Genomic DNA, 16,092 nt, shown 5'->3' with positions numbered 1-16,092 from the left:
GCCTTATGACCTGGGCCTTCCTGCCAGTTATAAACAGCAGATCCTCCAGTTTTTTTAACCCTTTAAGCATCATCTACTGATAGAGAGAAATTCTGTCTGTACTTAAGCCGTCAATTAGAGTTGGGGCTAAATGTGATATGAGTAAAATGGCTTGCATCTTCTTGGAGGCAGATAACACTTACAGATTGTGTCTTTTAAAAAATATATAACTGCTTCTTTTTATCACATTTGGACACTTCATATTGCCAGACCATTTTGTAAAAACCATCTATAAATAGATAAAAAGTCAGACAGCTAACTGTATACATCGGTAAATAGACAAATGGGTAAAGCCAAATTCTGTAGAAGGTAGTTTTTAAAGATAAATAGGATAAGTTGATACTCTCAAATCAGAACAAGGGAAATTTGGCTTTAGAAAAATGGTAAGTTTTGTTTTTCTCCAAGATGTAGGATTAGAAGCTTTTAGTATGCCTCAGCAACTTGAAAAGAACAAAATAATGTATAAAGACTAACTCTGAGACCTTTAATTCAAGAAGGAAAATGGGAACTCACTGGAATAGTGAAGGACTATTCAGACCCTGGGATGGAGAAGGTGAGTAAGCAGCCTCTGGGACAGCATTTAGCTGATAATTTTGAGTGAAGCCCATGAAAGGAACACACAGTTTCCTTCTATGACTCACCTTTTCACTATGGATCTGTGCAACCCAGGTCAAGGGAAAATGCTCTGTTTCTCCCAACCCCTGGAGCTAACTTGGGGGAAGCTGAGAGATGGAGAGAAGGAAAGACACTAGGAAAAGCTGCAGGCATTTTCTCAGACCTGGAACTGAGGGAAGGATGCCATTTTTAATCTAGGCTCATACAAAGTCAGACATTGATGACTGTGTAGTAGTGGCCAAAACAGGCATTTTAGTCTCAGACTAGAGATTTCAGTATTTGCTGTGGAGCAAGGGAAGGGACCCCACAACCAGAATTGAGTTTTGAGTGCCCCAGTAACAGGCAAAGGAATTAGGCTTTATCCTGTCACAGGACTGGAGGTTCTCTCCTGCTCTAGAACTGCTATGAGAGAAAGCTGCTTAAGCCAAGGTTTCCCCCGGGCACTGAAACTTGCAGCCAGGAATAGTTTTGTGACCTGGAACCAGCCTGCCTGTGTCATTGATGGGCACCATAGCCTACTCCCTCAGTCACTTGGGGGACAGTGCCCCATCAGCTCTAAAGAGCAGAAGGGAGGTGATTCCCAGAGCCCTGGAGATCTAACTCTCAGAATGGTCTGCCCCTAGGGAAGAGGGAAACACAGCCTACCAAAGCCCTATCTGGGTCAAAGGAAACATGAACGTGGGACCAGCTGCCAAAGGTGGCACCACCAAACCCTGGTGGGAATGGATGTGGAGAAGGGGCATCTATTGTCCCCTGACCCCTTCTCGAGGCACTGTTGTAGAGTTGGCAGTAGCTCTTCCCATCAGCCCTAGGGGACATGGACTGGAAGAGACCACTTCTTGGCTTCTACAGTGGTTTCACTCCCACTAAAGTTGAACTGTGTGCTGATGGAGGGTGTTTTTCATGCTTCTCCATTGCCTCCATGTCCACGCCTACCTTTCAGCTCTCGCTCTTAGGTGCCATTTACTGGAATGCAGCCTGAATTACAGCACCAAATAAAAATGTATTGCTGCAGGCAATGTCTGAAAAAGCCACTGCACAAACTTATTTACAACCAAAGAAACTGTACACAGCCCCAGCACCCTGAGAGCACACAGAAACAAAAATAACAGACCATACACAATATACACCACAATCATACTCCAAGGGAAAACAAAATTAAAAAATCAAGAAGCTCCATCCAATAGTAAATTAAGAAAAAAAAAAAGCATCAGATTCCTCAGATGAGAAGGAACCCACACAAGAACTCTGGAAATACAAAAAAACAGCATGTTTCATTCCCTCCAAAGGATTTCACTATCACTCAAGCAATGGATACTAACCAGAATAAAATATTGGAAATGACAGATACAGACTTCAGAATATGGATGGCAAAGAAAATGAGATCCAAGAGAAAGTGAAAATGCAACACAAAGAAGTCAGAAAAGCAATCCAAGATTTGAAAAATGACACAGCTATATTTAAAAAGAACCAACCAGAACTCCTGGAATTGAAAAATTCACTACAGGAATTTGAAATACGATTGGAAGCCTTAATAACAGATTATATCAAACAGAAAAAAGAATTTCAGAGCGCAAAAATCAATCCTTTAAATCAGCCCACTCAGACAAATTAAAGAAAAATGAATTAAAGAGAGAAAAGCCTTCAAGCTATATAGGATTATGTAAATTGATCAAATCTATGACTTACTGGCATTCCTAAGAGAGAAGAGAAAGTAAGCAACTTAGAAAACACATTTGATAATATAATTCGGAAAAATTTCCCTAAGCTTGCTAGACAGATGAATATACAGATACCAGAAATCCAGAGGATTCCTGCAAGATACTATAAAAGATGACCATCCACAAGGCACATGGTCATCATACTATCCAATATCAATGTGAAAGAAAAAAAATCTTAAAAGCAGCTAGAAGAAAAGGTTCGTGTTATCTATAAAGTGAAATCCATCAACCTAATTGTGGACTTCTCAGCAGAAACATGACAAGCCAGAAGAGATTTGGGGCCCATTTTTTAGCATTCCTAAAGAAAAGAATGCCAGCTAACAATTCTATATCCTGCCAAACTAAGCTTCATAAATGAAGGAGAAAGAAAGTCTTTCTCAGGCAAGCAGTCATTAAAGGAATTTTTCACCATCCAACCAGCCCTACAAGAGATGCTTAAGGGAGTTCTAAACATGGAAATTAAAGAATACTTGCTTCCACAAAAGCACATATAAGTATGTAGCCCACAGACTATAAAAAGCAAGTACACAACAGCCCTCTACAGAATACTACATCCAGAAATCACTGAATGCACATTCTTCTCATCTGCACATGGAACATACTTTAAGAATTACCATATGCTTGGTCATAAAACAAGTCTCAATAAATTAAAAAACTTCAGAATCATACCAAGCATCTTCCCAGACCACATTGGAATAAAAATAGAAATCAATAACAAGAAGAACTTGCCAAACCACACAAACACATGGAAATTAAACAACTTGCTCCTGTATGTTTTTGAGTAGGCAATGAAATTAAGGCAGAAATCAAAACATTCTTTGAAACATATAAAACTAGAGACATAACATACCCAAACCTCTGGGATATGACAAAAGTGGTGTTAAGAGGAATGTTTACAGTACCAAACACCTACATCAAAAAGATAGAAAGATCTCAAATTAACAACCTAACTTCAATCTAAAAGAATTGTGAAAACAAGAACAAACTAAATCCATGGCTAGAAGAAGAAAAGAAATAACTAAAATCAAAGCAGAACTAAATAAAATTGAGACTTAAAAAACCATGCAAAGAATCAATGAAATGAAAAGTTGGAAGTCAGACAATAACAAATGCTAGTGAGGATGTGGGGAAAAGGGGACCCTCACACACTGTTGGTGGGAGTGTAAATTAGTAAAACCACTATGGAGAACAACATGGAGTTTCCTCAAAAAACTAAAAATAAAGCTACCATACACTCCAACAATCACACTTGTGGGTATATACCCAAAGGAAAGGAAAATAGTGTGTTAAAGAAACATCTGCACTCTCATGTTTGTTGCAGCACTGTTCACAATAGCCAAGATTTGAAAGCAACATAAGTGTCCATCAGCAGATGAATGGATCAAGCAATGTGGCACTTGTATTCAATGGAATACTATTCAGACATGAAAAAAATTAAATCATTGACAACAACAAGGATGAAACTGGAGATCATTATAGTAACTGAAATAAACCAGGCACGAAAGCACAAACATTGCTTGTTTTCACTTATTTGTAGGATCTAAATATCAAAACAATTGAACTCATGGAGATAGAGAATAGAAGGATGGTTACCAGAGGCTGGAAAGGATAGTGGGGTTGGGGGAAAAACAGGGGGAAGTAGAGCTGGTTAATGGATACCAAAATACAGTTAGAAAGAATGAATAAGGCCTACTATTTAATAGCACCTACAAGGTGACTTTAATCTATAATAATTTAATTGTACATTTTAAAATAACTAAAAGTGTATATTTGTATTAATTATAATGCAAACAAAGGATAAATGCTTGAGGGTATGAACACCCAATTTTCCATGATGTGATTATTACTTATTGCATGCCTGTAGCAAAATATCTCATGTACCCTATGAATATATACACTTACTGTGTACCCACAAAATTGAAAAATAAAAAAAATTGAAAAAATGATATGAAATGATATGACATGATTTGAAAGGATAAATAAGATTTATAGACCACTAGCTAGATTACAAAGAAAAGACAATATCCATATAAGTACAATCAGAAATGACAAAGGTTATATTACAAAGATGCCACAGAAATACAAAGATCCTCAGAAATTACTGTGAACATCTTCATGCACACAAACTAGAAAATCGAGAGGAAGTGGATAAATTCCTAAAATCACAACCTCCCAAAATTGAACCAGGAAGAAACAGGAATCCTGAAGAGACCAAAAACTAGTATTGACAATGAATCAGTAAAGAAAACCCACCAATCAGTAAAAGCACTGAAAGAGATGGATTTATATCTGAATTCTACCAGACATACTAAGAAGAGCTGGTACCGATATTACTTAAACTATTCCAAAATATCAGGGAGAAGAGACTCCTCCCTAACTCATTCTATGAAATTATTATCATCCTGATAGCAAAATCTTGTAAAGAAACAACAACAAAATGCTACACACCAATATCCCTGATGAACATAAACACAAAATCCTCAACAAAATACTAGCAAACCAAATCCAGCAGCATATCAAGAAGTGAATTCACCATGATCAAGTGGGCTTTATTCCTGGGATGCAAGGTTGGTTCAACATATGCATATCAATAAATCATATGCATTACCTAAACAGAACCTTAAACAAAAACCACATGATGATCTCAATAGACACAGAAAAAGCATTCGACAAAATCCAACATTCTTTCATGATAAAAACACTCAACACACTAGGCATCGAAGGAAAGCACCACAAAATAAAGCCATGCATGGCAAAGCCACAGCCAACATTATACTGAATGGACAAAAGCTGGAAGCATTTCACCTAAGAACTGAAACAAGACAAGTTTGTCTAGTCTCTATATTTCTATTCAACAAAGTACTAAAAGTTCTAGCCAGAGCAATTAGGCAAGAGAAAGAAAGAAAATGCATCCAAATAGGAAAAGAGGAAGTCAAATTATATCTCTTCACTAACAATATGATTTTAAACCAATCCTCTGCCAAAAGATTCTGCCACAAGACTCCTAGACATGATAAAGTGCTTCAGTGAAGTACCAAGATACAATATCAATGTACATAAATCAGTATCATTTGTATACACCAGTAACATTCAAGCTGAGAACCAATTCAGGAATGCAATATCACTTACAATAGTCACACACATAACAATAAAATACCTAGGAATACATCTAACCAGGGAGGTGAAAGATTTCTACAAGGAGAACTACAAAATACTGCTGAAAGAAATCATAGATAATGCAAACAAAATGAAAGGCATTTTATTCCCATGGGTTGGAAGAATCAATATCATTAAAATTTCCATACTGTTCAAAGCAATATGCAGCTTCAAAGCTATTCTTATCAAACTACCAATGTCATTTTTCACAGGATTAGAAAAAACTATTCTGAAATTTATACTGAACCAAAAAAGACCCTGAATAGCAAAGCAATCCTAAGCAAAAAGAAGAAGCTGGGGGCACCCCATTACTGGAGAGTAAATATACTACAAGGCTACAGTAACCAAAACAGCATGGTACTGGTACAAAAATAGACACATAGTTTGATGGAACAGAATAGAGAACCCAGAAATAAAGCCACATACATACAACCAACTGATATTTAACAAAGTTGACAAAAATAAGCAATGGGGTAAGGATACCCTATTCAATAATGGTGCTGGGAGAACTGTCTACACATATGCAGAAAAATGAAACTGGACCCATACCTCTCACTGTATACAAAAATTAACTCAAAATGGACTAAAGACTTAAATGTAAGACCTCAAACTATAAAAATCCTAGACAAAAAAGTAGGAAATACTCTTTTAGACGTTCACCTAGGCAAAGGATTTATGACCAAGTCCTCAAAAATCAAAAAGAGCCCAAAACTGACAATTTAAACCTAATTAAACTAAATATCTTCTGCACAATAACATATCATCAACAGATTAAACAAGTCACCTACAGAATGGGAGAAAATATTTTCGAGTTATGCATCTGATAAAAAACTAATATCCAGAACCTGTAAGGAACTTAAACAAATCAACAAAGAAAACCCCATTAAAAAGTGGATAAAAAGCATAAACATATAATTCTCAAAAGAAGACATACAAGTGGCCAAAAAACTTAAGAAAAATGCTTAATATCAGTAATCATGATACAGAAGCAAATCAAAACCACAATTAGACACTATCTTACACCAGTCAGAATGGCTATTACTAAAAAGCCAAAAAATTACAGATGTTAGTGAGATTGTGGAGAAAAGAGAATGCTTATACATTCTTGGTTGGAATGCAAATTAGTTCATCCTCTGTGGAAAGCACTTTGGAGATTTTTTTTGACCCAGCAGTCCCATTACTGGGTATATACCCAAAGGAAAATAAATTGTTCTACCAAATAGACACCTGACCAATATGTTTCTCAGAGCACTATTCACAATAGCAAAGACATGGAATCAACACAGATGCCCATCAGTAGTGGACTGGAAAAAGAAAATGTGGTACATGTATACCACGTGATACTATGCAACCATTAAAAAGAAAGAAATCATGTCCCTTTTAGCAACATGGGTGCAGATGCAGACCATTATCGTAAGCGAATTAACACATAAATAGAAAATCAAATACCGTATGTTCTCACTTATAACATTAAAGCTAAACATTAGATACACATGGACACAAAGGTGAAAACAATAGACACTGGAGATACCAAGAGGGGAGGGAGAGAGGAGGGCAAGTGTTGAAAAACTACTTATTGGTTACTATGTTCACTGTTTGGATAATGGATCATTAGAAGCCCAAATCTCAACATTATACGGTATAGCCATGTAACAAACCTGCACATGCACTCTCTAAATCTAAAATCTTTTTAAAATGAAAAGTGGGTGGTAGGATGAAAATAGAAGAGCATATCAGAATGAACTAAAATTAGGAATTTGTGACATACAAAGTTACACATTAAAACTGAAGCTTGGTGAATAATAAAATGTCCCTGATGCTTAAGGCCAAAAAAAAAGAAAGAAAAGCCGAAGTAACAAGAAAGAATAAAACTCTCTATATAGTAAGAAGAAGGGGAATGTGGTGGCAATTATCAATCTGGGAATAAACCAAAATAAATAAATAAGTATAGAGTAGCTCCTGGAGGTAGAGCCTATATCTTATAGTTCCTTGTTTTTTTAACCTCTTCGCCTATAGTGGTGGATTGATAAACATTCATTCTTTAAATAAAATATGGAGATGGCAAAGATGATATATATCAATGAAGATGGAAACTGGACGGTCTAACTATAATTATAGTCAAAGATATTACCAGAAAAAGGAAAAGCAGGTTTTTATAGGAAACTGGCTGGATACAATAAGAAACTAAAATATGGTTGGATAAAATCATTCAGTAGTACATGACAGAAAGAAAAGGGATTTTGAGTAGGGTCTGGGTGAAAACAGGTAAAAGAACTATAAGTGAGCAAGAAAATTGTTCTCCCCAAAATGTGCTTTTGTTTACTGAGGTGATTACTGTCCCGACGGCAAATCTTGCATTGGCCAATTGGTAAGAACGCCTCTTTCAACGTAGGCATGGATAATATGAGTGCATATCTCATGAAGAATAGCTGCATGAGTGAAATATAGGGAGAGAAGATGTTTGCCCCACCAAGTAACTCAAGGCTAAGAATATTTATGAAAATTACACTAGCACAGTCTGAAAGTGAAAGAGAATACTTCAGTGAAATAAAAGATTCATCATCACTAGGGATATTGGTAGTTATTGATGGAATTCAGGCATCTGGTGTGGACTGGGTTACTGAGCCACTGGTTTCCCTCTTGACCCTAAAAGCCTATGGTTTGCTACTCATCAGTGAGGACTCATTGTTCAGGAGCTCCTAGGTTCCCACCACTCATTTTCAGCAGCAGTGTACAGTCCCCTTCCTCAACTAGTACAGTAGACACTGCAGCCAATTTAACAACTGTATCACCCCCAGTGATTAAAATAGTCTCAATTTGTAGCATTTGCTGATTTCTGTGACATAAATACTGCCATCATGGCCAGTTTCAAGATACCAATGTGATGTCACTGAACATGCAGTAAGAAAGAGATGCTCACAATTGCCTTGCACAGACCTGTACAAGCTGGCTCCAGCATTTCTCTGAGTACCTTGCTCCAGAATCCATTATATTTTTTAGAAAATTGTGGCCAGTTTCTAAGTTGTTGGTGGCTTCCAGGTGACTCAGGCAGGCAGACCATGGGGGATGAGAAAACTCAATCCACTTGTTCTGTCAAACAAACAGTTCATATGCTCCATACCTTTCTGCCACTGCTACAACCATCAGTTCAAAATGGTGGAGTTATTGATATAGTTTGCTTGTGTCCTCACCCAAATTTCATCTTGAATTGTAGCTCCCATAACCCCCACACGTTGTAGGAGAGACCTGGTGGGAGGTAATTGAATCATGGGGCTGGATTTTCTGTGCTGTTCTCATGATAGTGAATAAGTTTCATGAGATCTGATGGTTTTATAAAGGGTAATTCCCCTGCACATGCTCTCTTGCCTGCTGCCATGTGAGATGTGCCTTTGCTCCTCCGTTGCCTTCTGCCATGATTTTAAGGCCTCCCTAGCAATGTTGAACTGTGACTCATTAAACCCCCTTTTCTCTATAAATTACCCACGCTCTAGTATTTCTTCATAGCAGTATGACAACGGACTACTACATTACCTCTTCTCATTTCCACACTCACTTTTTAGATTCATCTTTGGTGAATTTCCCCTTGATGTGCATTTTAAAAGATGTAAGTGAAAATGTGTATGATATCCTTGGTACACATTCTCTCCACTCCTCTTTGAAATTGATCTCTGCTTTCCCTAATTCTCTGGACTTCCTTAGAAAAATTGTAATGTAACTTGTTGAGTTTATTGCCACTGTCCCCTTTGTCTTCTTTGTGCCTTCCATGTGGTCTTCTGTGCTGCTCCCTCTCTCTCCTGCACAGCTACAGAAATTAATTCTTACTGAATGCTTATCATGAGCCAAACACTCCTCTGAATAGTTTATTTCTATTAACTCCTCAAATCCTCCTAACCATTGAATGAGGGTGTATTACTATAATTCACAGATTAATATACATGATTTACAGATGAGAGAAATGGGGCACTGACAAGATAAATACCTTGCTCTAGGTCACACAATCCCTTAGTGTCACAGCTGGGATTTGAACCCAAATAGGCTGGCTCCAGAGCTTTGACTGTCAGTGGGAAATAGTGGGAAGTTTTCTCAACAATGCTTTGAGTTCTCTGGAGAATAGTGTGTAGGAATCTGACAAATTGTAAGGAAAGTACTTCCCTGATAGATACAGTAGAAAAAGCGAGTTGCTAGAAGAATGGGCCAGATTTAGGGACAACTTTGCCTCTGCTTTGAGGAAGATTGTAGGTCAAACAGCTCATATGACTAGAATCTCATGGAAATGAAATGATTTACTCCTGATCACTTACTTCATTTTATCACCTAAACCCTCACTTGGGCATTGGATGCAGCCTACCTGATTCACTTCTTGTATTTAATAGGCTAAACTGAGGCTCTGAATTTTAATGGTTAGATATCTTTCCAAATTTAAATACATGTGTAAGTGATCAATTTGTCTTATTATTTAATAATAAAACATAAATTATGAGGAATATCACTAATCATTGTGGCAGTTGAAAATATCTAGATTTGAAAACTCAATCAATATCAGTTTTTTGTGGGGAACAATTGCTAAGTTCACTGGACAATTTAGACCAGATCAGAGACTCAGAAACTAATACATCACTGATGGCTTCTTACTGAAAACCCATCTACTTACACAGTAATAGAACAAAGAGTAAAATCTCATTTATGTTTAACTTAGCTCCCTAGCAATGGGACTTATCGAGAGATAAAACCAGTGTTTTCAGTTAAAATTAGAATCAACTGAATATAAAAGAAAACAACATGATCATGACTTAAACCTACAAGGTTTCATGTTTATTTCACATAACTAAGTCTGAAGGTATGCAGTTTCATATTGGTACAAGAGGTCCATAATTACCAATATCCTGGCCTCCACCTAATTTTCTGCCACATCATCCTTAGCACATGGTCATGATCATGATTGAATCCTTTGAACATTTAGATGTCCTGTTGGTCCTGTTGCCGTCATATCCAAATATCAGGATGAACTAAGTAGCTGGAGAAAAAGCAAAAAGGCACACTCTGGCCACCCATCCCCTTTCTGAGAACTCTTCCACAAAGACTCCTCTAACACATCTCCATCTCGTTGGACAGAATGTAGTCACGTGGCCTCACCTAAATAAAAGGCAGACTAAGAAATGTGATACTTTAGCTGGGCACAGTATTCCCTTAAAAAAGATTAAGGTGCTTTGCTTTGGAAAGAGCAGAGAATGGATAGTGGGTAGAGAGCAGGCAACTATATGACATCAGAAATTTCTGAGCTGCTGTAATTAATGTGACATGATTGGCGCATTTTCCTGATGAAAAAAACTCTGAGGATATCCTCCAGAAATGATTTACTCCTTCTTTCATTGAGCTCCATCCACTTTGGCATGTACATATTATTAAGGTACTAACTTTCCACTTGCTAGGGTGAAACTAATGCGGTTCTTTTTCTTCTAAATGAGAGATAACAGACTCACAAAATGCAATAAAAAATAAAAGCAAACTTTGGTGCTACCGCCCAACTTTCCCAAGGCCCAGTGAAGAAGAAAGGGGAGGAACCTCTAGACCAAAGGAGTGGACAGAGGGTGATGAAGTTAAGCCACAAAAAAAGAGAGTGGACCTTATTTCCATGAACTGCAGGTTCCCCAGGTAACTGGATCTTGCTTCAGGCCATCAGAGACTGAACACAAATTGTCCTGTGAGTATATATCAGGGCAAGGGCAGGGGAAGCTTGGTACCCTTATGGTCAAGCTGTCCTGGAGGGAAAGACCATAGAGCTTTCACTTGATGGGACTAGCTGGTATAATCTTGGATCTTATCCAGCATTACCTAATAAGCAACCTCCCAAACTTCTTTGTTTTTCGCTTTTATATTATTTTTTAATTGACACATAATTATACATATTTAAGAGGCACAATGTAATACTTTGATATATATTTATGATGTATAACGATCAAATCAGAGTAATCAGCATATCTGTCACCTCAAACATTTATCATTTCTTTGTGTTGAGGATATTCAAAATCTTTTCTCTTCTATTTGAAAATACATAATAAATTGTTAATTATAGTCACCTTAGAGTGCTACAGAACACTAGATTTATTCCTGCTATCAAGCTATACTTTGTGTCCATTAACTAACCTTTGTCTGGTTAATAGACACAAAAGTACCCCCATTACACTCCCCTGTCACTAGAAACCACTGTTCTACTCTACTTCCACGAGATCAACAATTTCAGCTTCTGTATATGAATGAGAACATGTGACATTTATATTTCTGTGCCTGGTTTATTTCACTTAATATAATTCCTCTAAATTTATCCATGTTTCAGCAAATTACACTACTTCATCCTTTATCATGTCTGAATAATATTTCATTGTGCACACATAACACATTTCTTTCTCCATTTATTTATTGATGGACACTGTGATGGGTACTATTAAGTGTCAACTTGATTGGCTTGAAGGATGTAAAGTATTGTTCCTGGGTGTGTCTGTGAGGGTATTGCCAAAGGAGATTAACATTTAAGTTAGTAGACTGGGAGAAACAGACCCACCCTCAATTGAGGTGGACATCATCTAATCAGCTGCCAGCGCAGCTAGAATAAATCATTTAGAAGAAAGTGGAGTGAACAGACCTGCTGAGACTGTTGACCTTCATCTTTCTCCCATGCTGGGTGTTCCCTGCCCTCCAACATCAGACGCCAAGTTCTTCAGCTTTTGTGTCCTTTGACTTACACCAGTGATTTGCCAGGGGCTCTCAGGCCTTTGGCCATAGACGGAAGGCTGCACTGTTGGTTTTCCTGGTTTTGAGGTTTCAGGACTCAGAATGGTTTCCTTGCTCCTCAGTTTGCAGACAGCCTATTGTGGGACTTCACTCTGTGATCATGTGAGTGAATTCTCCTAATAAACTCCCCTTCAATATGCACGTATCCTATCAGTTCTGTCTCTTTAGAGAACCCCAACTAAGACAGACATTAGGTTGATTCCATATCTTGATGGTTATGACGAGTGCTGCAATAAACATGGAAATGCAGATAATGCAGGTATTTCTTTGACAAACTGATTTCCTTCCCTTTGGATAAATACTCAGTAGTGGGATTGATGATCATATGGTAGTTCTAGTTTTAGATTTTTGAGGAACCTTTCCATTATTTTCCATAATGGCTGTACTGACTCACATTTCTCCTGACAATGTATAAAGGACTCTGATATGGTTTGGATGTTGTGTCCCCTCCAAATCTCATGTTAAAATATGACCCTTAGTGTTGGAGGGGGTCTAGTGGGAAGTGTTTGGGTCATAGGAATGGATCCCTTATGAGTGGCTTACTGCTTTTCCTCATGATATTGAGCTCATGGCAGTCTCGTTGTTTAAGGAACCTGGCAACCTCCCTCTCTTTCTCTTTCACTCCTCTTGCCATGTGGCATATCAGCTTCACCTTCACCTTCAGCCATGATTGTAAGCTTCCTGAGGCCCCACCACAAACAGATGCTGGTGCCTTGCTTGTATAGTTTGCAGAACCATGAGCCAAATGAAACTCTGGCCTTTGTAAATTACCCAGCCTCGGGCATTCCTTTACAGCAATGCAGACTAACACAGATTCTGCTTTCGCTGCATCCTTGCTAGCATTTGTTATTTTTTTTTCATTTTTGATAATAGCTATTCTAACTTGGGTAAAATGATATCTCATTGTGGTTTTTATTTGATTTCCCTAATGATTAGTAATATTGAACCTTTTTCCATATGTCCATTGGTCATCTGTATGTCTTCTTTTGAGGGATGTCTATTCAGTTCATTTGCCCATTTTTAGATAGGATTATTTTATTTTTTGCTTTTGAGTTGTTTGAGCTTTCTAAAAATCCTGGATATTAATCCCTTGTTGTAGAAATAGTTTGTAAATATGTTCTCCCATTATTCAGGTTGTCTCTTCACTCTTGATTATTTCCTTTCCTGTGCATAAGCTTTTTAGTTTGATATAATCTTATTTATCTATTTTTGCTTTTGTTGCCTATGCTTTTGAGATCCTCTTCATAAAATCTTTGCCCAGATAAATGTCCTAAAGCATTTCACTAATGTTTTATTCTAGTATTTTCATAGTTTGGGGTCTAGGATTTTAATGCTTTAATCCATTTTGAATTGATTTTTGTCTATAGTGAGAGACAGGGGTCTAGTTTTATTTTTCTGTATATGGTTATCCAGTTTTCACAGCATCATTTATTGAAGAGACTGTCCCTTTCCCATTGAGTGTTTTTTGAATCTTTGTCAAAAGTCACTTGGCTGTAAATACATGGATTTACTTCTGATTCTGTACTCTGTTCTATTGGTCTATATGACTGTTTTTAGGAAAGTACCATGCTGTTTTGGTTACTATAGCTTTGTAGTATATTTTGAAGTCAGGCAGTGTGATGCTTCTAGCTTTGTTTGTTTTGCTCAGGATTGCTTTAGCTATTTGGCTACAGGATTTCTGTTTGGTTTCATTTAATGATTTCTATCTCTTTGTTCAATTTCATGTTCATATTTGTGAATTGTTTTCCTGATTTCATTGGATTGTCAATGTGTATTTTACTGTATCACATTGAACTTCCTTAAGATCATATTTATTGAATTCTTTTTTATTGGGGCCTGTCACTGGAGAGAGATTATGTTCCTTTAGTGATGTCATATTTCCTTGCTTTTTCGTTTCTTTGTGTGCTTGTGTTGATAATTCTACCTGTGGTGGAGCAATTACTTCGTCCAAACTTTCTAGAGTGCTTGTATCGAGAAATGTTTTCATCTGCAGTTGGGAAAGGGGTGGTGACACTTTTCATGTAAGTGCAGTGGTATAGTTTCCATGTTGCTTCTTCAGCTGCATTCAGTGTCAGCAATAACTGTGAGCAGCCCAGGGGCTTAGGCTACAAAAGTTTGTGATAGCAACCATGATCGCTGTATTAATTCATTTTCACATTGTTATAAATAACTGAGACTGGATAATTTTTAAAGAAAGAGGTTTCATTGACTCATAGTTCTATAGATTGTACAGGAAGCACGGCTAGGGAGGCCTCAGGAAGCTTACAATCATGGCAGAAGGTGAAGGGAAAGGAGTCATGTCTTACATGACTGAAGAAGAAGGAAGAGGGAGAGAAGGGGGAAGTGCTACACCCTTTTATAAATGAGATCTCATGAGAACTCACTCAGTATTATGAGAACAGCAAGGGAGAAATCTGCCCCATGATCCAATAACCTCTCACCAGGCTCCTCTTCCAACATTGGGGATTATAATTTGACATGAGATTTGGGTAGGGACACAGAACTAAACTATATCAACAGCAAAGGTTGGTCATATCTTTGATGTCAAAGGCTTTTGGAATTTTATCATCTTTTTTTCCACAATTGAGAGACATAGCTCAAGTGATCTCTTTTGGTGTCGGGTCTGACAAAGCATACACACAGCTTTAGTAGCCCTGGGTTCCTGGTGCTAGCACTTGGAGGGCCCATGGGCTGGGGTCCTAGGCTCTGGGTTTCGTGAACCGAGTGTGGCACCTGGGTCTTGTGTAAGGTTCACTCTCTGTGGCAGGGTTAGATGTAGGTTGCCCACAGAGCCACGGTCTGTGTCTCTGAGGCACCCCTAGCAGCGTGAGTCCAAGGAGCCAGGATGTAGCTGTGATTCTAGTTGGGGAGAAGGGCACAGTACTCGCCTGACTCTGCAGAAGAAGAGGTGTTCTGGAGGATTGGGCTGGGGAGTGGGGTACAGCTACCATTTTGGAACCTGCACAAATAGCACTCAGTGGCAACTTGGGTTTCAAGAGATGAGGTGCCAAGTGATGAGGTGACTCTAGACCCTGGGATTGTGAGGCTCGGTAGTATCCCAGACTCTGTGAGGCCAAGTGCAGTGGCAGCAAGTACTCCAGAATGGTAAAGCACAGGTGTTATTGAAGCCCTAAGGGACAGGGAACAGCACAGCAATGACTTCACTCCTTAGGGAGAGGGGAGTCTCAGCATCTCAGATTCTACGGGAGTAGTCCAACTCCAAGGAAGCAGTGTAATACAGTAGTTTGGCTTGTAGGGCAGGGTGTCTCAGCTCAGCCTCTGCTCTGTTTATATAGCATGTCGGGTATTCTTTCAGGTCAGCCCTGAGATGCGTAGCTGCTCAGCTCAGCCAGGGCACCAATTCCTCAGGGGATGATATGCCACTTCACTTCAGACCTGGAGATTGTGACTATCCTGTGTGGCCCAAGCCCCATTTCCCTGAATACAGGACACCACTTCAGTTTAGGTACTGTGGTGCATGACCACGCTGGTAGTCAAGGAACCATTTCTTGGGATGCAGGGCACTGCTTCAACTTGGGCACAGGGAAAGTGTGACTGTTCTGAGTGGCCAAAGTACTGTGTTCCCAGGAGACAGGGTATTGCTTTAGCTTTGGCCTGAGGAGAGAGAAGAAAGGGTAGATTGAGTGGCTCCACTTCCACTTGTCCCATAAAAAAGGATGTAACAAGTGTTCAAAGCTTGGCTTAGAGAGGTTGGGCCACCAGGTAGGGGTGCTTTGGTAATGGCTTAACTTCAGGATTGAAGAGGTTCCAT

The sequence above is a fragment of the Macaca fascicularis genome, chromosome 2, assembly GCF_037993035.2.
Source record: "Macaca fascicularis isolate 582-1 chromosome 2, T2T-MFA8v1.1".
Classification (NCBI taxonomy): domain Eukaryota; kingdom Metazoa; phylum Chordata; class Mammalia; order Primates; family Cercopithecidae; genus Macaca; species Macaca fascicularis.
Note: the sequence above shows the minus strand (reverse complement) of the source record.